This window comes from Chiloscyllium plagiosum, unplaced genomic scaffold (genome assembly GCF_037043375.1).
Source record: "Chiloscyllium plagiosum isolate Xiang-an unplaced genomic scaffold, Cpla_swu_hap1 HiC_scaffold_39, whole genome shotgun sequence".
NCBI classification, from domain to species: Eukaryota; Metazoa; Chordata; class Chondrichthyes; order Orectolobiformes; family Hemiscylliidae; genus Chiloscyllium; species Chiloscyllium plagiosum.
The window spans coordinates 84423844-84447111 of record NW_028270177.1 but is presented as its reverse complement, the minus strand read 5'-3'; positions in this window follow the sequence as shown (position 1 = coordinate 84447111).

Genomic DNA, 23268 nt, shown 5'->3' with positions numbered 1-23268 from the left:
ACGTGATTGTATTAATATATTTATACAATCACTTTTGGATTCTCCTTATCATTCTCCGCTGAGGCTATTTCATGTACCCTTTCTGCATTCCTGATTTCTACCCAAAGTGTATTGCTAAAATCTCTATGATCCTCATGGATTCCCTTGATCCAGCTGGCTATACCTGACAGGTGGCCCCTTTTCCTTGACCAGGCCCTCAATAGACAGCCAGTGTTCCCGAATGCTTTCAGCATTGGCCTGCACACAAACAGGAACATGCTGGTGGTGATCGCTCAATTTATCTCACTTTTAAAATATTCTCACTTGCCAGGCTTCCCTTTCCCTGCAAATAGACTCACCAATCACTTTTTGAGAGTTCCTGTCTAATTTTATCAAGATTAGTCGGGCCCCATTTTATAACTTGAACCTTTGGACCAGCCCTGTCCTTTGCTATCACTATTTTCAAACTAATAGACTTGAGTCACTTTGGCAAAATGCTTTCCCACTCACACCTCAGTCCCTTTCCCTACCTTGTTTCCCAAGGGGAGGTCAGGTTTTGTCTCTTTCTCTTTTCAGGCCATTTACATATTGATTGGGAGTTTCCTCCCTTGCAGTCTAGGTTTGGAAAGTTTAAAAACTCCAACCATAACAGCCCTATTGTTATGATTGATATTTGAGATCTCCTGATATGTTTGCTCCTTATTCAGGGTCAGTAGGACAATCGTGTCAGAGTAATGACCCATTCTTATTTCTCAGCTCCACTAACATAGTGTCACTGGGTGATCCGACAGGAATATCCTCGCTAGGTACTGATGTCATGATTCATGCAATGAAAACCCACCACCACGCATCTTCTCTTGCCTCTCCTTCGATGCTTCCTTTAGCATCTCCACCTTGAAACAATAAACTGCCAGTCCTGAGTCTTCATCAGCTGTGTTTCTGTAATAACTATAATATCCCAGTCCCATGTTCCAATCCATGCCCCGAGTTGATTTTCCTTAGCTGTCAGGCCCCTTGCATTGAAATAAATACAGTTTAAGCATCAGTTCCCCCTCCCCCATTTCCTGCTATGTTCTTGCCTGACTTGTCTGCTGAAATTGCTGTCTTTAACTTGTGCACCAACCTCAATCTTCTTTCTGGCCTTATGACTGTTTAACGTGCAAGACCCTGCCAGATTAGATTATATCCTCTCAAGGAGCTCTAACAATTCGCCCCATCAGGATGTGGGTCTCCCTCCTGCTCCCAGTTCAGGTGCCTTCCCCACCCTGTCAACCTGTGCTGACACCTTCAGACATCCAGGGACTTTCCCACCAAGGTCCCAGAGTTACTCAGTTCTCCAGGAGCACCTACCCTTCATGATGTATATCCTTCGCTTATGAGACTTCCCACAGTGCATTACCTCACAGTGATCAGAAGTAAACTCCATCTGCCATTACTCAGAGTGTGTACAACTCTGAGTATGACTAACTTCATCCAGTCTCCCCAACCGTCCCTACCTCTAATTGTCGAGAGAATGCACAACCCTCCCTATTGCGTTAATCTCCTCCAGTCCCTCTCATGGACACCATCTATGTAAGCTTCTCCTGTTCCTGATTATATTTTCCTCCTGTTCCAATAAACCCTTGTGAACTTTGTGACCTAATCCAATCTCTGCAGTGCAGTGTATAATCAGCCTCACTGTGCCTGGACCCTGGCTTCAATTCCAGCCTTTGCTGACTGTCTGTGTGGACTTTGCATGTTCTCCCCCCGACTGTGTGGGTTTCTTCCGGGTGCTCTGGTTTCCTGCCATAGTCCAACATTTGCACGATACGTGATTGGCCATCATAAATTGACTGTAGTATTCAGGCAAGTGTGGTTTAGGTGAGTTCACCATGGGGAATGCAGGGTTTATTGGACAGGGAGAGGGCTGGGTCTGGTTAGGATGCTCTTTAGAGGGGTTGGTGTGGACTTGTTGGGGCCGAATGGTCTGTTTCCACACAGTGGAGATTCTATTCAGGTTATTGTCAAGTCCTGTCAACCATGCCTGTTTCTTGAAGCTTGCCTCATCCCCAATACTCTCCCTATATGTGTAATCTCCAACAGTTTCTAAAACATTCCTTGGCGATGTAAGCTTCTCCAGTCCTTACAAAGATCGATATGACTGTCACCTCTTCCTGTTTTTGGAACCCTCTCTATAACTACTGCCATTCATTACAGCACTCCTAATCACTGTTCCATCCTGAAACCCCCAAAAACATTTATATCTCTGTAAACTTATCTGGACTGTCTATACTTCCTTTTGACAATCCTGTTCTGAGACTTCCTCTATATCAAAAAAGTCATTAAGTGTAGGTAACCCTTATTATTGTAACCTCCCTTCAGCCTTACAGCACTGAGGATCTGTAGAACCCCTTTTCAAACCGACAGCCATCTCTGTGTCTGTAATCTCCTCCACTTCCCATAATACATTCTGTCTGAGCTCCTCTGTAGTCCATTTAACACTCTTTAACACTGTCTATATCAGTGTAACCTTCACCAAAAACACAACCTTCCCTATCTGTGTAAATCCCCACACCAGTCCCTATCCCTCTAAGCTCCGTCTAACAATACAACCCTCCATGTTTGTGTATTCACCTTCAGTCCCAACTCACCTCCCTATCTGTGTAACTTTCTCCATGCATTTTTGCTACAGTCTCTTCAACTGTACCTGTCAGTGTAATATCTTCCGGACCTGAAAACTCCCCTCTCTTTAACTTTCTCAGGCCACACAACCCTCACTATCTGTGACCTACTCCTGTCAGAGAACCCTCCCTCTGTGAACTGCTCCAACTCTTCAACTCTCCATCAGCTCCTGCAGCTCTTACAGCCCTCCCTATCTAACAAACCTATTCCAGTCTCTAAAACGCTATCAGTCTTTGGAGACCCTACCACCATCCCTATCTGTGTTCTCCTCTCAGGTCCCTGCAACACTCCCGATCTGTAGATCCCACTCCAATGTCTGTGCCTCTCCCGATCCTGTTCCTACAAGACTCTTTAACTATGTAACATCCTCCCGTCACTATCACCCACCCTGTCATTGTAAGCTCCTCCTGTATCTCTAAACATTTACTCGTCTCCATAACTTCTCCAGCTCTTACCCCCATCTGTATAAACATCACTCTCCACTCGAACCCTCCCTACCACAGTAACTTCCTTCTGTTTGTGCTATACTCCCTTATCTGTGAAACTGTCTCCAACCCAACTTGCTCCCCAATCTCCCAAAAAGAATCCAGATTCCACAGCCTCCATGTCTAAATAACTCCCAGAACCGAAGCCTTCCGATATCTATAAACATCTTCAGTCACGTTGACCCTCCATATCACTGTTTGTTCCGCTAGATGATACAAACCTCTTTATCTCTGTAATCTGCTCAGGTCCCTGAAACAGTCCCTGTCTGTGTTATCCAGCCCTGCCCAACAAACATCCTTATCCCTCTAAATTTCTCTATCCCTCCCAACATTCCCAACTCCATGAACCCCTATCAGCCCTACAGCGCTCCACATTTCTGTAACCTCCTGTGGTTCTATGGTCCTCCCACACTGTGAAACCACCTCCAGTCCCCACATCCCTCCCAACCTGGGTCCTCTGCTCCATATCAGACCATTGCTGTCTCTGTAAACACCTCCACTCCTAACAACTCTTCCCATTTGTGTAACCTCGTTCAGACCCCATACTCTCCAGCTTGAAAGATCTTCTTCCTGCATTGCAACCAAAACCACTGTTTATGTAACAACCACCAGTGCTTCCACCCTCCCCAACTCAGTAACCTCTTGCAGTCCTATCAAAGCACCTAAACTGTGAAATCTCTCAATTCCCTACAATCCTCCCGCCCTCCCTCCTCAAATGCCTTCATCACCATGAAACTTCACAATTACTGAAGCCTCCTTTGGCACTGCAAACCGCCTAATGTCTGCAAAATCCTCCTGTCCTGATATTCCTCTCTATCTCTGTAACCCCCACCACCCTCCAGTGCCCTTCAGGGGAACATGGCAGACGAGAGAAGATTTGTAGCATCTGGACCATATTACGGAGGTACAATTCTCGAAATTACAGATTTGGTCAAATGTCTGTGGTGTGCATATTATTGGCGAGGACTCGAAAGAAAGGATTTATGACTACTTGGAAAGCCATAGTTAAATTATAGACAGTCAGTATGGGTTTGTGAGGGGCAGGTCATGCCTCAAAAATCTTATTGAATTCTTTGAGGATATGACAGAACATTCTGGCTCATTCTGACAGAATGATGGCTCATTCAGAAAAGAAATCTGTCTGGATACAGGATTGGATGGCCTAGAGAAGACAGAGGGTGGCAGCAGATGGACAGTATTGAGCCTGGAGCTCAGTGACCAGTGGTGTTCTGTAACAATCGGCTCTGGGACTCTGCTCTCTGTGATGTTTGTAAATGACTTCGATGTGGATGTTGGAGAGTTGGTTAGTAAGTTTGCCAATCTCACGGAGGTTGGTGGAGTGGTGGGGAATGTGGAGGGCTGTTGTAGGTTGCAATGGGACATTGACAGGACGCAGAGCTGGGCTGGAAGTGGCAGATGGAGTTCAATCTGGAAAAGTGTGAAGTGATTCATTCTGGAAGGTCGAACGTGAAAATAGAATACAGCGTTAAAAGGCGAAATACTTGGCAGTGTGGAAGAACAGAGAGATCATGGGGTCCAAGTCCATAGATCCCTCAAATTTGCCACGCACGTTGATAGGTTTGCTAAAAAGCCATATGTTGTGTTGGCTTTCCTTAGCAAGGGGATTGATTTCAAGGGCCGTGAGGTTTCACTGCATTTTTATAGCGACATGGTGAGACCACACTTGGAATATTGTGTTCAGTTCTCGTCCCATCTTTACAGGAAGGATGTGCACGTTTTAGAGAGTGTACATAGGAGATTTACCAGGATGCTGTCTGGAATCGAGGGCATTTCTTATGGAGAAAGTTTGAGGGAGCTAAGGCTTTTCTCATTGGAGTGAAGAAGGGGGTGGGGTGACTTGGTAGAGGTGAACAAGGTGATGAGAGGCACAGAGAGAGTGAATAGTGAGAGATTTTTTCTCCAATGGCATAAATGCCTATTAAAAGGCGACAGAAATTTAAGGTGATTGGAAGATGGATGAGGATAGACAATGGTAACTGGTTGGACGGACTGCCAATGGTGGTAGTAAAATTAGACACATTCGGGACATTTAATAGACTCTTGGACAGACATATGGATAGTAGTAAAATGAAGGGTATGTAGGCTAGTTTGATCTTACAGTCGGATAAAAGGCTGGCATAGCATCATGGCCGAAGGGTTCTTTGTTCTACGTTCTGTGTGGTGAACTGGGTAATCAGCTCAGATCAGTGTAAAAAGGATATGGCATTCAGGAGGAGCTAGTGAACTGGATACAAAATTTGCTTGATGGTTTTAGACAGAGGGTGGTGGGAGACATGTTGTTTTTCTGACTGGAGGTATGTGACCAGTGGTGTAGTGGGCCCACTGTTGTTTGTCATTTGGATAAATGGTTTGGATGGGAGTATTGGTTTCCTGGCAAGTAAGGATTTTGGGTGTCACTGAAATAGGTGGTAAAGTGGATAGTGAAGAAGGTTATCTGTGATACAACAGGACTGCTTGGATAGTGGGCTGAAGAATAGCAGATGGAGTTTAATTAGATAAATGTGAAGTGTTCCATTTTGGTGAAACAAATCAGGGTGGGACATGTACAGTTAATGTTCGGGCACTGGGTAATGTTATCAATCAGAGACCAGGGATGAAGGTACACAGTTCTTTGACTGTGGTGTCACAGGTAGACAGACTGGTGAAGCAGGCGTTTGGGGTGGTTACCTTCATTGGGGAGAGCATTAAGAGTAAGTGTTGGGATGTCATGTTGTATCTGTAAAAGACATTGGTGGGGCCACCATAAAAACATTGTTGATCAGGAGGAAGAACTCCTCTAGTCACTTACTTCCTTTAAGGAAGGGTATTAAATATTCTAACCTGGTCTGGCCAACATTTGACTCAAGACCCACAGCAATATGGCTGACTCTGAGCTACCCTCTGGGTAATTAGCAGTTGGGTTAAAGAATGTTAGCCCAGGCAGTGACACCCACATCCCATGAATGAATAAATAAAAACGCATATGTCCCTCCCTACCTCTGCAAACACCTCCTCTAGTCACTTACTTCCTTTAAGGAAGGGCATTAAATATTCTAACCTGGTCTGGCCAACATTTGACTCAAGACCCACAGCAATATGGCTGACTCTGATGCTACCCTCTGGGTAATTAGCAGTTGGGTTAAAGAATGTTAGCCCAGGCAGTGACACCCACATCCCATGAATGAATAAATAAAAACACATATGTCCCTCCCTACCTCTGCAAACACCTCCAGCTGCAGCAATCCGTCCTGGCTTTGTAACACCGTTCAGACTCTGACCACTCTCTGTCACACTCTCACCACCTCCAGTACCTTCAACTCTCCCTGTTCCTATTGTGTCAATAAACCCTGACCATGGTTCCCCTTCCCACTGCCCTCCTCCTGCGAGCAGACCCTTTGCAATCTATTTAACATTTACTCCTAAAACACTCTCTCACTTCAGGATTTTAAGAACTTTTGGGGGATCTTCTCAGCCTCATAATCTAGTATGATCCCTTTTGTCCTGAGTGCGGGACCAGTGGGAATTTCTTGCTGAGGTTAATACTGTTTCAATGGATTGTGCTTCTGTTGAGTGTTTTACACTGTTCCTTCAAATGTTTTCTGCTGTCCATTTACAGATACATAGGCCTTCTTACAAGCTCTATCACCTGAAGTTGAAAGGGTGGAGAGCATTAGTTCCTTGGAGTGATGATAACCAACATCCTGTCCTGGATTACCCAAATACATATGACAGTCGAGATGGCACAGCAACACCTCTTCTTTCAACGGCAGCTCAGGACCTTTGACATGTCCACAAGGAACCTTACCAATGTCTGCAAATGCACCACAGAGAGCAAACAATCCGGGTGTATAATGGCCTGGTGTGGCCACAGCCCTGCCCAGGACAGCAAGAGAAATGACAGAAGGTTGTGTGCACAGTCCATGCCATCACAGAAACTGACCTCCCATCTATTGACTCCATGTACACGGCTCACTACCGCGGAAAGAATGGCAAAATTATCAAAGACCCATCGCACCCTGGATCTCCTACAATCTCTTCCATCAGGCAGACAATACAGAAGCTTGAACACACAAATCAGCGGCTCATTAACAGCATCTTCCCAGCCATTATTAAACTGAGGAATGGACTGTCCAACTTCAAATAATGCTGATCTTGCTCACGCTGATCTTGCCTATTGCAGCCCTTTGTGGTATAGCCTGTATGCCTCAGTCTATTTTTCCTTTACCGACTGATCTATATGACCTTGCTTCCTGTAGGAGTGTGATTCCCCAGCTAGGGGCAAAGTCTCTGGAGGCAGACAGAGTACAGGCACGGAGTGGAATTTAATTCAAGCAAAAGCTGGTTATTGCCGTGAGCGTACCTAAGGATCTTACTTGAATCTGGCTTTCACATGAGAAGATAATGGCTTCCTTAATCCGCAGCTCAGATCAGAAGAGAGATCAATGATACACTTCAATTTGCAGAAGACAGTATTTTTATACGTTCTGTGTTGCAATGATCATACACAACGTAGTCAGTGTCCCCTCCACTCCCCTTCTGCAGGACGAATCTTGTAAAATAACTGATCAATGATGCACACTCCCATGGACATCGGTCGGTTCTTATTTGCTTCGGATGTTTAATGAGTTTTGTTACCTCTTGGCCTTGGGATCTTTTTATGTTGCATTCCAAAGTTAATGACTGTGATCTTTTCTGTCATGCCCATTATTGTTAACCTCGAAGGATTGCATGAATTCTATTCTCCATTGGGCAGGATATCCCTTATCAAATTCCATGATCACATTTTACATTAAAATGTTGATTCTGTTACAAAACTCGTAATATTATTATTATTTCTACTGTTAATGCTACAATTTCATTATTTCATCTATGTTCTCTTACAAATCATTAATTTAAAAAAAGAATCTTCTTTATCACAATGTTAGCATGTATCAGAATCTTGCGAATCAGATTATCCTTTCTTTTGACTTGGAACAATTCCCGTCTCAAAGGCCCTTTTTTCACTTATGCTGAAGCAATCTATTTTAAATTCTGGCTATTTTGCGGCTCTTCAAAACCAGACAGTTGAAGTAGACTTTTAGATTTTGCCCACTCCATTTCTCTAAAAAAAAGGGCAGCTCTAACATCCACTATGATCTGCCAGAACTATGTATGAAAAAAGAGTTTCACTCTACTTAGTAATTGAAGCTCTGCTGTCTGCCACAATCAAACATAAAGCACGATAGACGATTAAACAACTAAATGGTGGAGAGGGCTCCACAATTATCCAAATCCTATCAATGGATCAGCTCTGCTCATCAGTGTAAAAAACAAGGGAATAGTATCTGTCTCATCCTCAGCCAGGAGTGATTAGTTGAATTTGCAAGTCACCCTCATCATGATGCTCACAGAATCACAGATGCCAGTCTTCCACCAATTCAATTCGCAGCACGTGGCATGAAGAAGCAACTGAACACAGTAGATATGACAAAGGCAATGAGTCCTGTCACCATTCCTGCAATAGGACTGAAGAGTTGTGCTGCACAACAAGCCATGTCTCTTTGAAAGCTGATTCATTCCAGCTGGCATCTACCAGGCAATGTGGAAAATTACCTAGCTATGTCCAGTCCCTAAGTGGAGAATAATTACAATCTAACCAGTTACCACTCCCTCAGTCTCATCACGCTAGTCAAACTGGTGGGAGTTCTTTTTGATGGATCTGTCAAGAAGCACAAAAATAACCTGCTCAGTGTGGTTTCCGATCAGTCCCCATGTGGAGATGGTGCTGTTGTGGAAATGTCACTGGATTACTAATTCAGACCAGGCTAATGCCCTAGCAGCCAGTGTAAGTTAAAAAAAAATAATGAGATCTCAAACCTAATGTCAGTAACAGTGACCTTGAAGTCAATGTCGATTGTACACACAAATTTGCATCTCCGATGTACTTTCAGGAAGCAAATCTCCTGTGCTTCTCTGGTCTGCCTAAAAGTAACTCCAGACACACAGACATGTGATAAACTCTTCAATGGTTTCTGAATCAGCCAAGAAAGACACTCAATTGTAGCGAACTGTTACGAGGTCTTAAACGATAAAACCGGACTGAATATCCAGCCCCAGCCTTAGTGTCGGAAAAGGGAACGGGAAACACAGTCCTGTCGACTCTGCAGAGACGTCCTTCCTAACGTCTGAGAATTTGTGACAACATTTACAAAAGAGCTTTCCCACAGACGGCACAGAAACATCGGGAATGGATAAGGACATACAGCACATTGAGCCTCCCCCATTCTTGTTCATGGCTGAACATCTCCTCAATGCACGCTTCTCACACACTGCACACATCCCTTAATGTGATTCACCTTGTGAAGCTATAAAATAGGAAGTGCAGTTGTCGCTTTGGTCTGACGAGTTTGCCACCCAATTCAATATTATGATGGCTGGCCCTTTATTTCCACACCATACTCCTGCTCTCTCCCCATCACTTCAGTGTAAATGTTTCCTTATTAGTCTTTAGTGCCTTGGCTTCCATAGCCTTATATGGGCGAGAATTCCCCAGGTTCACCAGTCTCTGAGTGCAGACAGTTATTCTTATCTCAACACAATGTGACCTGCCTGTATCTAATACTGTGGCATCTTGTTTTAGACGTCCCAGCCAGGGGTATTTTCTTCCCTGTTTCCAATCTGGCACACCCTGTCAGAGTTTTATATATTTCACTGAGATTTCCACTTATTTTCATAAACCCCATGGAATGCAGGCCCAATCGCCCCAAACCTTGCTCCCACAATAAGTCTGTCATCCCAGAGATCAGTCTGGTCATCCTTCGTTGCACTCCCTCAATGTCAGGTTTGTCCTTTATTAGACAAAGAGACCTAAACTGAACACAATACTGCACAATGTTCAACACGGGGTCTCACCAAGGCCATGTACAGCTGCGGTAAGACACCCTTGCTCCTGGACTCAAATGCCCCTGAAATGAAGGTCTACACCCCATTTATCTTCCTATCTACTTTCAGTTCCTGCAATATTGCTTTCAGTGACTGGTCTACCGAGTGATCCCAGATCTTTTTCAAAGGTACAGCTCCCAACTTTGTGGGTCTGTGTACACTGGTCTGTGTGGCAATGTATTCCCATTATTGGGTTCTATCTTCAGAACTGACTGCACTGCACGGAACTCGGAGTTCTGTCCAAATAATAACGAAAAAAGTGTAGTTCCCTTTGTAGGCCGACATTTCTCAACCACTCCCTTTTCAAATGGCTGGCTGGCATTCTATTGTTCCCAAAAAAGTAGACATCACATCAATCCACACTGCTCTTCATCTGCCACATATTTACTCATTTATTCATTTTGTCTCCATCATCTTAAAGCTTTTTTCACATCCACCTCACCTTTCAAAATCCTCGTTCCATCAGCAGACTTGGAAACATTGTACTTGATTCACTCAACCAGATGTTTGACATGCATTGTGATTATCTGGGGCCCAGCACCAATCTTTGCGATACGACACAAGCCTTCCAAACTGAAACCCATCATGTATTCCTATTCACTGTTTCCTGTCAACACTCCCATTGTAACGCCATGTCCATATATTATCGCATATCCCATATGCTTTTACTTTGCACACTAGGCTTGGGACTTTATTAAAGACCTGTTGAAAATCAAAGTTCAGTGCCTCTACTGTTTTTTTCTGTAATTAATCTAACAGTCAATTTCTCAAAAATGTTTCTAATTTCATCAATGTATGTTGGGTTTTTTTCTATACCCGCTATTTTCAGTTCCAATAATTTCTCCAAATTAGTTTATTTACTAATTTCATACTATATCCTTTGCTAATCAGACTCAGGTTTTCTCCAACTGCAAGGAAGGCTTTGTTTATGTCTTTTTTCTGGGAAGACAGACGTGAAGTAGTTGTGTCATATTTCTCTGTTCTCCATTCGCCATTCTCCATTTCCTGGTTTCAGACTGTAAGGAAGCTGACACTTTGACTAAAAAGTACAGCTGTTGTCTATTCACCCTGCTATAGGTTAAAGGTAACATTCCCCCTTTTGTCTCTTTTATTACGTGACCTATTTAAATGAGGACAAGGCATATCAGGGTTTTCCATAGTGTAACTGACATCAAATTTACACATAACACCTTGACAAGGTAAAGACCATCTGTAGTTTTCGATCTCTTTGATGCAGTTGTCCGTTATGACAATCATCGTGGGTAATGTTCCATTCATCAAAGGAGTCAATCTCTCGGCGCACAAGAATGTCATCCTGCCAAAGGTGGTATACAGTCTCTTGTTGTCCAGGGTCACACACATAGATGGTCCCCTCTTGTATACTAATATCGTCCAAGGCAAGGCCATATATTAGGATTAAAATAACTCTATTCCTGGTAGTCATTTCTGTGGCAAGTTAAAATATCTAAAACAAAAAGGAAATTACAAATTGAAAAGGCAACCATGACCTACTGATCTGGTTCTGACTTCTTTTCTTCATTCATTTTAAAAAAATCATTTTATTATTCTGTTATCAACTCTGATTTTCTTCATCATCTCCATCATCTACCCCCCCCCCCGCCCCTTTCTTAGATAGATCTCCATTAACCTTACAATCATGGATGTAAATCCATGCAGATCTCCCTGCTACCTTGACAGCCATAGGGGTAGTGAGGAGGACTTGAAAGGGTCATTTCCATCAGGGTTGTAGGCCACAGCGCAACCAATTTTTAACAAGGGCAAAAGACCCTGGCTTAAGTTTGTGAAGTCCTTCAACACAGGGGAGATTTTCATAAGTTGCACGAACTCTGGAATGAAGTCGTCGCAAAGTTTTAGTCAGGGAAAGTACATAAAAATTCATATCATCCGTCATATGGTGAAGGTAGACAGGGGCAATGGTATCATTCCAGGGGTTACAAAATATTCGACCATAAATTATTTCGGCGTGGATAAACAAGTCTTTCCCACTGGCATGCAGCGTAGGTGAAATAGTCCAAGTGGCAATAGTTTAACCCAGGAGTGACCAGGTCCTGAATTTAATTTAGCCAGTTTAGTTTTCAAAGTTTGGTTACAATGTTCCACAAGGCACGCAGCCTGAGGTGGTACGCACAATGAAGTTGACGTTTGATGCCAAAATGAGAGCACAATTCCCATTTATCTCACCAATAAAATGAGAACCATTATCTGAAGAGAGGCAAAGATGAATACCAAATTGGGGAATAATTTCCTTAAACAGGATACTTACAACAGTTTTCGCATTTGCGTTTGAAGTAGGATAAGCTTCAATCCATTTAGAGAAAACATCAGCAATAAATAAACATATTTATAATTTTTAAATTTTTCTAACTCAATAAAATCTAATTGAATAGTTTGAAAACGTCCCTCAGAGAGGGGTGCCTGACCCGCAGGGCAAGGAATGCCTTTTCCAGGATTGTGTTCCTGACATGTAAGGCATCCACCATCTGCTGGAGGCGAGGATGCCACCAGGCATGCATAAGCGTATCGGACGTTGAATGAGCACCAGAGTGAGTAGCATTATGAATACAATCAACTACCCATAAAGCCAGTTCATTTGACTAACAAATCTGTCCAGCTGGAGTGGTCCATAGTTTAGTAACAGGATTACAATAATAGCCGGCTTTCAACCTCAACTGCCTTTCAGATTCAGAGGCGTCCCTCTGCAGGGTAATTACATCTTGAATGGTTGGCATTAGTTTATTCGAGGCAGACTTATTCTTGTCAGAACTTTCAGTCTGAGTCAGTATTTTAGGCACAATCACGAGGCGGTTACAAGCTGCTTGTTTTGCAGCCATGTCAGTGGCACGGTTACCAATATCAATAGAGTTTTGGCCTTTTCCATGAGCAGCACGTTTTATAAGAGATACCTGTTTTGGAAGTAAGAGGTTAGAAGGTATGATACTAATTGTCGGTGAGAGATGGGAGTACCAGATGATGTCAAAAATCCCCCGTTACTCCAAAGTTGCCCAAAATCATGTACAACACCAAAAGCATTCAGTGAATCAGTATAAATGTTAGTGCTGAGCCTGTCTCTAAAATACAAGCACGAATGAGTGCAAAAAGTTCGGCTTGCTGAGCTGAAAAAGGGCTCTCAAAGGCAACTGACTCTAAGATAATCCGCAGTCATCAACTATAATATAACCTGAAAGACGAGTTCCTGTATGGTCGATATAGGAACTTCCATCAGTGAACATATTGATGTCAGGATTGGAGATCGGCATATTGGAAAGATCAGGCCGAAATTGAACATCGTCAATAATGAGGAGATCACAATCATGTTCTTCAGTTAACAATGCTGAAGGAGGATGACTCACTAAAGTAGCTGGATTGATGGTAGTGCAATTCTTAAAAGTCAATCGAGGGTTATTTAAAAGATAAATCTCGTAACAACTTTTCGAGCTGCTGTCAAATGCTGCGTTTGCATATTACCGAAAAGGGCGATTATTGAATGTGTACTCTAAATGACGATGTCTTGTTGCAGTGTAAGATTCTCTGCCGATTTTAAACTGGGGTAAATGGCAGTCAAGATCTGAGTACACCGGGGATGCCCTGAAGCAACAGTGTCCAGTTTAGTAGAGAAATACGCAACTGGGCGATATTTGTCTCCATGCTGTTGAGTAAGCACTGAAGAAGCGCATTCATCTAAAGTAGTTCAATATAATTGAAAAGGTCTATCATAAAGAGGTCGACCAAGAGCTGGAGCAAGTGATAAAGTTTGTTTCAGTTCATTAAAGGCTTGCATTGCTTCTGAGGAAAGAGTAAATGTACCCTCATTGGAAACATATTGAGTCAACTTCTTCGTAAGAAGAGCTGCATTGGAAATCCACTGTCTACAAGGGTTGACCATGCCCAGTCATTGATGCATTTGCCTCGCAGTAGTTGGGGCTGGAAAGTTGACAGTAGGAGTTATGCGGCGCTGTTCCAGGGAACGTGAATAAGATGATAGAATAAAACCCAAAAACTTGACTTGACATCGTGCGATGGAGACTTTTCGTGAGGAGACCACGTAACCCAAGTGATCTAAGTAATTCAGAAGAAGGACAACATCAGATCTATTTGATTTTTCATCAATGCTGGCTACAAGGAGGTCGTACACATATTGATCTAATGTCGATCCACTCGTTAAGGTTAGACATTTCAGCTGTTTCTGTAATATCTGAGAAAATAAAGTGTTGGAGAATGAACGAAACTTGAGGTAGTCGAGTCCAAGTTAACTGTTGTCCATTGAAGGTGAACACAAATAAGTACTGGCTGTTCTCATGAAGTAGTAGTGAGAAATATGCACGTTGAAGATCAACAACATCAAAACATTTAGTATCCGCAGGTATATTTGATAAAATATGAGCTGCGTTTGGAACTAAGGCATAAAGTGGCTGAACATTGGCGTTGACAGCTCTCAAATCTTGAACCATTCTGTATTGAGTTGGTTATCCAGGTTTTGGGACAGCCATGATCGGAGTGTTACAAGGCGATTGGTATGGGACTAAAATGTCTTGATGGAGGAAGTCTTCTATTAAGTAAGTAATACTTGGAATAGCTTGCTGTTTCAGTGGATACTTGCGAATGGATGTTAAGATAACATCTGGTTTTAAATCATCTGTAAGTCCAACATGCGTGGATGTCTCAGCCCATATATCCGGATTATCTAAATCAAGGATGTCTCGACTCTCATGATGTTGAAGTAGGAGTTGTATAATATTGAACAGTCAAATCTTTTTGAATTGTCTGTAACAAATAACAACGTGGGTCAGCATTGGTAGTTGCACGGTGAACCATAACGCCAAGTTCTTCAGCATGATGAGGCAGGTTAACTTTTCGGATGATATGAGGTGCTGATAAGTCCCCTTGCTTCCATAGATGAGGAGGTATTTCAACAGAATCTGCCTCTCTTTCTGGACCAGTGGCATGGGCCAAAATGTGAACAGTCCATTTGGTTCCAATTAAATCTGCAAACAAATTTTCAAGAATTTTATCCTGGCCTGTTCGGTCATAAGCAAAAGTATGTGATCTTCGCAATTTAGGGACCAATATCAAGTGACCACCACTGTTGTTTAGTGGATACATTCAATTGACGTTTGTATGAATCAGAATCATGCTGGACACCATCGGGGGAACATTCAAGTTTTACTTGAAAGGCGCACAGCAAATCTCGTCACATCAAGTTGCATGATATTTTGTTTGGAAATACAAAACGATGAGATAGGGAAAACCTTGAAAAGGAACTTGTTCAGAAAGTGGATATTTTCTGCTCTCTCGTTGTAGAAATTGGCAAGTCCATGTCAGATCTTGCGGAATACATTGAAGCTCATGTGTCAATTTAAAAAAAGGATATCGTTTGTTGTTCATTTTGAGTAGAACTGTAGGTTCCTGCTTAAAAGACAGGACACATAAAGGAAAATTATGTCGTCATTGAGGAAAAGAATTATTCTGAGAAAAATTGGTGAATTGTCTTCTTTGTTCCTCTTTTGATACCTTTTTTGGGCAAGCAGTACCCTAATAGCAAGTACTGCCACAGATAGAGCAGACTTGGGTCGGACAGTCACGGCCACAATGATATTGGCTATTACAGTTAAAAAAGCCATATTTCTGGATGGAAGGTAACGAGCCCTCTGATTACGTTCACGATCATTGTTTCAGTTAGTTACAGAACCTTTATTATTACGCCGAGATGTTTGCTTGGAAGATCCTTCTCGAACAATAAAATCCTATTTCACGCAAACTTGAGGTTTTTCTTCACATTGATGTTTCCCTAAAACTCTAATAGAATGCTGGAGTTGATTAGGAGTGGCTCCAACCCATTCCAAGTTATTAGTTTTTACTGCTGTGGTTACAGAGGACAGCAAACGGTTTAATAACTTAGAGTATTAGTTAGTATTAACAGCATTAAAATTTCGGTCTTGATCTCCAGAATAAAATGCATAGCATTCTCTAAAACGTTCCAAAAAAATCATCAGCAGTCTTTTTATTTTTCGGTGTTAGCTCCAGAATACGAACAAAGTTAATAGGTTTTGCCAATACAGCAGATGCAGCAGCTAGACTATTATCTTGTTTTTGTTGCTCCTGAATTACAGCATTAGCAAAATCAGTAAAATTGTCATGATTAATGTTTTCAATAAAACAGGCTTATCCAGAGCGGGAAAAAAATGTCGTAAAAGAGACCAAAGATCCTTTGCATTACCATCATAAACTTTAGTTGTAGTATTTAAGAAATCAACAAATTGTTGAGGCACCTTGTGACGGTTTGTACTAATAATACACATGATTTCATGGTGATTACATGGGCAATAAACGCGGACAGTTGCGTTGGGAGCAGCATCTTGTGGTTTCGGTAGTTCCCTTACAGGGATCATTTTTAATGTGGGCTTTTCATCTTCTGTATCTTCAGAAGCGGAGTTTGCAATTAATTCAACCCCCAATTTAGTGGCAGTATCTTACCATGATCATAAAACTGATTCTTCGTTCCTCTCATCACAGAACTGACGCCACAGTCCAATTAACTTTTCGATCCCCGCCCGCATATAACGTTGCTAGATCAATTGTTGAGTCGATTTAACCGATTGAACAGCTTTATGGCCTCCTAATGGCCATTCTGAATCACCCAATGTTTGGTGTAGACCTCCAGACAGTTTTCGAAAGGCCTCAGATTTTTCAGAAAATCTTTCACATAATTTTACTAACGTTGATGATGAATCATCTGTTCTGTCTGTATAATTCCCCATTATGTATTTGTTTTTAAAGTTACTCCAATGAATAATTAAGTTAATTTTTAAAAGAAATATCGCAATTTTTTCTGTAACCTCAAACACCAGGAGCTTCTTGCTCCCTGTCACCACAAATACATGGGGCCTCTTGCCCCCCGTGACCTCAACTATCAGGGGCCTCTTGCCCCCTGTCACCTCAAATATCAGGGGCCTCTTTGCACCTGTCACCTTAAATACCAGGGCTATCTTGCACCCCCCCCCCCCCGTGATCTCAAATACTAGGGCCTCTTGATCCCTGTGACCTCAAATATCAGGGGCCTCTTGTCCCATGTCACCTCAAACACCAGGGACCTCTTGCCACCGTCACCTCAAATATCAGGGGCATCTTGCCCCCTGTGACCTCAAATACGAGGGGCCTCTTCCCCCGTCACCTGAAATATTAGGGGCCTCTTGCCCCCTGTCACCTCAAACAACAAATGTTAATAATTTCCTGTCTTAAAACTGTTGAAGGCAATAATCTTCTAAAACTGCTGAAAATACAAGCAACCGATCTTTTTAGAAAGTGGGAATTTAGAAAAAAACGATCTCGAATTTTATTTAAACAACGAATGATGAAGTCAAAGCAGTCAGAGTTTTTTTTTTCTAACAGCCTATAATAAACAAAGATGAAATGACACGAACCCAAAAACGGAGTCAAAGCAATCGAAGTTTTTTTTTTACAGCCGAAAATAAACGAATGTAAAATGACACGAAGTCAAAGCCATATTTTTTAAGGAGAAGTTAACAATGCTTTGGGAATTAAAAATGCAAGCCTCCCCTCAGAGTTCAGCAATTTGCGAACAGCACTGTCCATACGTTCCAAAGCACCCTCAAATTTAATTAATCTTGCCGCCCCTTTTTAAAATATTTAACAAGTTCCCCCAGACTCAACCCTTGCTAAGAACGATCCTTTCGGGCTGGACTGGAAAATAAACAGCGAGGGGTCACGTAGGTCACCACTTGAATGAAGGAAAACCAAACGTTATTAAAATAGTCACGTCTGGCCGGCCGAATTCCTCAATACTCAATAGTGAAGGATATTTAACTGTTACACTGCTGTTCACGATCTGTCTGAGCCAAAACGTGTCACGGCATCAAAATGTAGATCTGCGTCCCCTTAAGAAGGGCCTCTTGGTTCGAGATCGGTCAAAGGAATCGACAAATGTGGTCTATTCGTAAAGCAAGGTTCATTAGTTTATTGAATTAAGGTACCTTGACGCAATTCTATCCAGCAACACAGAGACTGATGCTTCCATGTTCCGTGATGAAATTGCGCAAATACATTTGAAAATTAGACACCATTGATATGTTTTTTTAATAGTACAGCCTTAATCACAAGAAAGACCAATCACATATAATAAGGTGACATGATTTACAACAAGTTAATCCAATGATCTGTTCTTTAAGAAAGATATCTAATTTACGTAAATTGTCATGCCATGTATTGGTTCAAGGTAAGTTCAAATGGTCAATTAATGTGTCAGTATTCATCTTATGAAAACTATTGTCCTCATTTTGAACTGCAGTTTAATTCTGAAAATCAGCAGTATGTTCAGCAGTATGATTAACAGGCCATTTTGTGGCATTCTTCTATATCGAAAAACCATTTTGTTGAAATAAAAATCAACATATTTTGTTGCCTAAATTCAAATGTTTGATCCTCATTCTAAATGCAGGCAAGTGAGACTAGGTCAGGTTCGGATGCCTGATTGTCATGGACAATTTGGACAAAAGGACAAAAGTTTTTATGCTGTATAACTCTCTTATTCTATCAGAGAGATGCGGAAAAAAAATCTAAAATGGTCTTTCAAATAAAAATTCTCTTCCCCAGAAGTTTGTGGTGCCTCTCTGATTACAAGTATTCAAAGCTGAGTTTGTTATAGACTGAGTCGCGGATAATAGGAGACAGACAGGAAAGCGAGGCTGAGACCACGACTTGATCAGACACAATCTTAATGCCTGGTGGAAAAGGCTCAAAGTCTCTAATGACCCATTCCTGCTCCTCAGTCCCATGTTTCTTGTTTCATTCAGCCCCTCAAGCCTGCTAGACAGGAACAGTTGGAGGCCACTTGCTGCTATTACCTGGTGCACAGAAACAGAGGAGATCATTCGGTCCCTCAAGTCTGTCCCACATGGTTTGGGAGATTTGGAAAATGTAATTGGAAAACCCAGGCTGGATATGAAGGAGGTCGCTCATCTCTATTTACAGAGCTTCCCCTCTCTGTAACTTGTGTTTCATTTGTCGGTCATGTTGTAGACCCAGATTCACTGTGAATACAGCCCCCATACCTCATCCATCGATGGCTCACAAAATCCTCTGGTCTCTCTGACTGCAACCTTACATAAAAGTCCTTCTAGGAAAATAACACCCACTAACGTTCCAATAACAGAATGTGAGAATATCAGAAACAGGGGCAGGTCATTCACATCCCAAGCCTGCCTTCACTAAGATCATGGCTGACCTGCGTCAAGACTCAAATCTTCCTTAATGTACAAGTCTTCTTGAGCACTTCCATACAACAGGGAACAAAGAACAGTACAGCACGGTACAGTACCTTCGGCTCTCGATATTGAGCATTTTATCCTACTCTAAGATCAGACTAACTACTATGCTTCCGTTCACTTTCTTCCATATGCTTATCCAAGATTCTCTGAAGTTTCACTCACGTATTTGACTCTACTTCCACTGCTGGCAATCGATTCCACACACCCACCATTCTCCATCTAAAGAACCCACCTCTGATATCTCCCCTAAACCTTTCTCCAATTACTTTAAAATTATGCCCGCTAGTGATTGACACTTCTGCCCTTGGAAAATGTCTCAGGCTATTGATTCTCTCTATGCATCTCATCATCTTGTACACCTATATCAAGTCACCTCTCATCTATTTTTCTCCAATGAGAAAAGCCCTCACTCCCTCAAACTTTCTTCATAAGACCTGCCTTCCAGTCCAGACAGCATCCTGGTAAATCTGCTCTTCACCCTATCTAAAGCTTCCTTATCCTACTTTTAATGAGGAGACCAGAACTGAACACAATATTCCAAGTGCTGTCTAATCAGGGCTCTATAAAGCTGCATCATAACCTCACGGCCCTTAAACTCCATTCCCCCTGCTACTGATAGCCAAAACACCATACGCCCACTTAACTACCTGATCAACTTGGGTTGCAACTTTGAGGGATCTGTGGACATGAAGCCCAAGATCCCTGTGTTCTTCCTCACTGCCAAGAATCCTGCCTTTAACCATGTATTCCGCATTTACATTCGAGCTTGCAAAGGGAATCGCTTCACACTTTTCCAGTTCGAACTCCATCTCCCACTCTCAGCCCAGCTCTGCACCTTGTCACTATCCCTATGAAACCTACAACAGCCCTCCAAACTCTGTACCACTCCAACAACCGTTGTGTCATCGGCAAACTTGCTAACCTACTCTTCAACACACATATCGAAGTCATTTATAAAAATAAAAAAGAGCAGATAACTGAACCCTGCGGGATACCACTTGCCCCTTTTAGTTATCGAGCTCCCTGAACACTGTGCATAAGAGAATTCTTGACATTCGCTACCCTCTGTCTGAAGAAAACATTCTCTGCTTCGACATCATGACCTTTTGATCTGAACAAAAGAGAGAACACAGGGGGTCAGGTCAGAGAGACTGACCCTGAACTCAAGGCAATAATTGTCTGAGAATGACATGAAGGAGCCTGAAGAAAATCGCACTTGATGAGAATTAATTGCGACCTCTACACTGTTTGGAGTCATTCACGGCACAAGAGAAGATGATTATCATTGATGGGCATCAATCATCTCAGCCGTGGGACACACCTGCAGGAGATCCTCAGCGTAGCTTCCTCGGCCCAGGTATCTCCAGTTTGTCATCATAGAATCCCTACAGAGTCGAAGGAGGCCATTCAGCCTATTGAGTCCAAACTGAGCGGATTAGATTCCCTGCAGTGTGAAAACAGGCCATTCTGCCCAACCAGTCCACACCGACCCTCCGAAGGGTAACCCACTCAGACACATTTCCCTCTGACTAACGCACCTAATGTAATGGACAATTTAACATCGCCAATTCACCTGACCTGCACATCTTTGGACTGTGGGAGGAAACCGGAGCACGGAAGAAACTCACGCAGAGAAGTGGGGAATGTGCAAACTCCACACAGACAGTTGCCCAAGGCGAGAATCGAATCTGGACCCGTGGTGCTGTAAGGCAGCAGTGTTAGCCACTTAGCCAAAGTTCCAGAAGACGAGGGGGTAATCACTGAAGTTTGCAAAATGTTCAGAAGTAGTTGTCCCACTTCAACTCTTGAAACAATCTGTGGCCATGTGCAGCAAGACCTGGAAAAAAATTCAAGATCGTGCTATTAATGACTGGGTAACATTTATGGAACAGCACTGCATATTTCCACAGTAAAAGGAGAGTTCATTCAGCACCTCAATCTGGTTTCACACGAATGTGGGGAAGTCATTCAGCCCATCACAACTACTGCGCAAGAAGAGAGATGGCTCATTCAGTCCCTCCCGCCTATTGCACAGGAAGACAGGGAGTCTGCTCTCTCCGACATGTCACGTACATGGGATCAGAAAGAACCATTTCACAACCGGAGTCACTTACAAAGTAACAGGAGGATGTTATTCAGCTTGTCAAGTCACCAACACAAGAACAGGAAGGTGTCGGAGATGTTCCAACGTCACAAACAAATGGCGCAAGGAGTGAACAGATAGACTGCTCAAAATTGATCCACGTGGCTAATTACTCATGGTACATATGTGATACGTTAAAATGGTTTTCTGTCAGACGGAATGACGCCAACGTTTTTAGGCCATTCTTCAAGTTGTCTTCTATCTCCAAGAAGGCAGACCAATGGTCCCCAAGGAGGTCAGACGCCGGTGAGGAATGACTAACTGTTTCAGAATGAAGGTATTTTGGTTGCTGACAGGATTGTGTACAAAGTGACATACAGTAACTGTGCATTAAAGAGTCCAGAGTTCATTCAGAGCCTGTACGTCTCTGTCAATAAACATAGGTTCTCTGCACATGCATGTAAACTATCGGGAATCAAACATCCTATTAAAAGCATGGCATTTTCACCCTATTCATCTGTTTGGAACATAATGAGTTTCAGTCCATAACCATCAAGCTTCAAATTCTTATTCTCTCACAGCGCTACAAATTAAACACATAGTTACTGCACTCTGTCCACATTGTAACATCATGCCAGGGTTTAGTCTGGTGAAACTACTTTGCACTCTCTCGGTGACAAATACATCATTATTTATAAAGCAGACCAAATCTGTATACAATGCACTAAATATTCTCTCAACAAAACACAATCAGTGGGAAAGGTATTTTAACTTTGGTACTTCCATCATTCTGCTTGAAGAGCCACATATCTTTGATTTCTTGCCTCCGTATGAATTCTGTCAGTGACTTATGACCAAGGGCATCCAAGTCCTTTTCAACAACAGCACTTCCCAATCTCTTTAACATTCAATAAATATAAATGTACATGATTGTATTTATTGTTCATATCTGAATCATTTTTATACCTTGTGAACAGCTATTGCCCAAACACTGATCCTTCTGATACCCATTAAGCCGTCAGTCTAGAGAATAACAGTATTCTTCTCGTATCTCCGTTACTCAATTTTTAATCCAGGTGGTATATATTCCACCCCGACCTACCCATGGACTCTACCATTTCCCACTCACCTGTATTCAAACATGACAAGCATCTTCTAAAAATTCAAATACTCCACTTCCACTGGTTCCCAATTGTCGATGTCACAGCGAACAATCTCCACAAACAGGTTTATCAAAGATCATTTCCCTTTCCTGAATCTAGACAGACTCAATCATAACAATATTATCCAAGTGTCTAGTTGTCACATTCCTTATAAAACCTTCCAATGTTTTTTTTTCACAGCTGACATCAAGCTAATTAGTTTTCTGTTTTCCCTCTCCGTCCTGTTTTAAATATTTAGGTTTACAATAACTGTTTTATAGTCTGCAGCATCCTTTCCAGAATTTAACCAGCTTTGAAGAATAATGAGTAATTATTTCACTAGCTCTGTTATCATTTCAGTACTCTGGAATGTAGCTCATCAGGTGCAGCAACTTATGAAACTTCAATTCAATTAGATTTTCAAAAACATACTCTTCATTAATTCTGATTTCCTGCAGTTCCATTTTTTACCAGTCACTCTGTTCCTTAATATTTCTGGAAGTTAGTTACTGTGCGTTCCCCTGCAGAGATCGAACCAAGGGATTCCACTCAGCTGGCAGATATTTTTGTCAGCTCGTGAATACGTTGGAGGACTGCACTTCAGAGATGGTGGATATATTACCCACTCCTGCCTGCAAAGTTCCAGAATCAATCCAGTTTATTTCATCATGGGTGTCAGCACAGTCCCGTCTCTG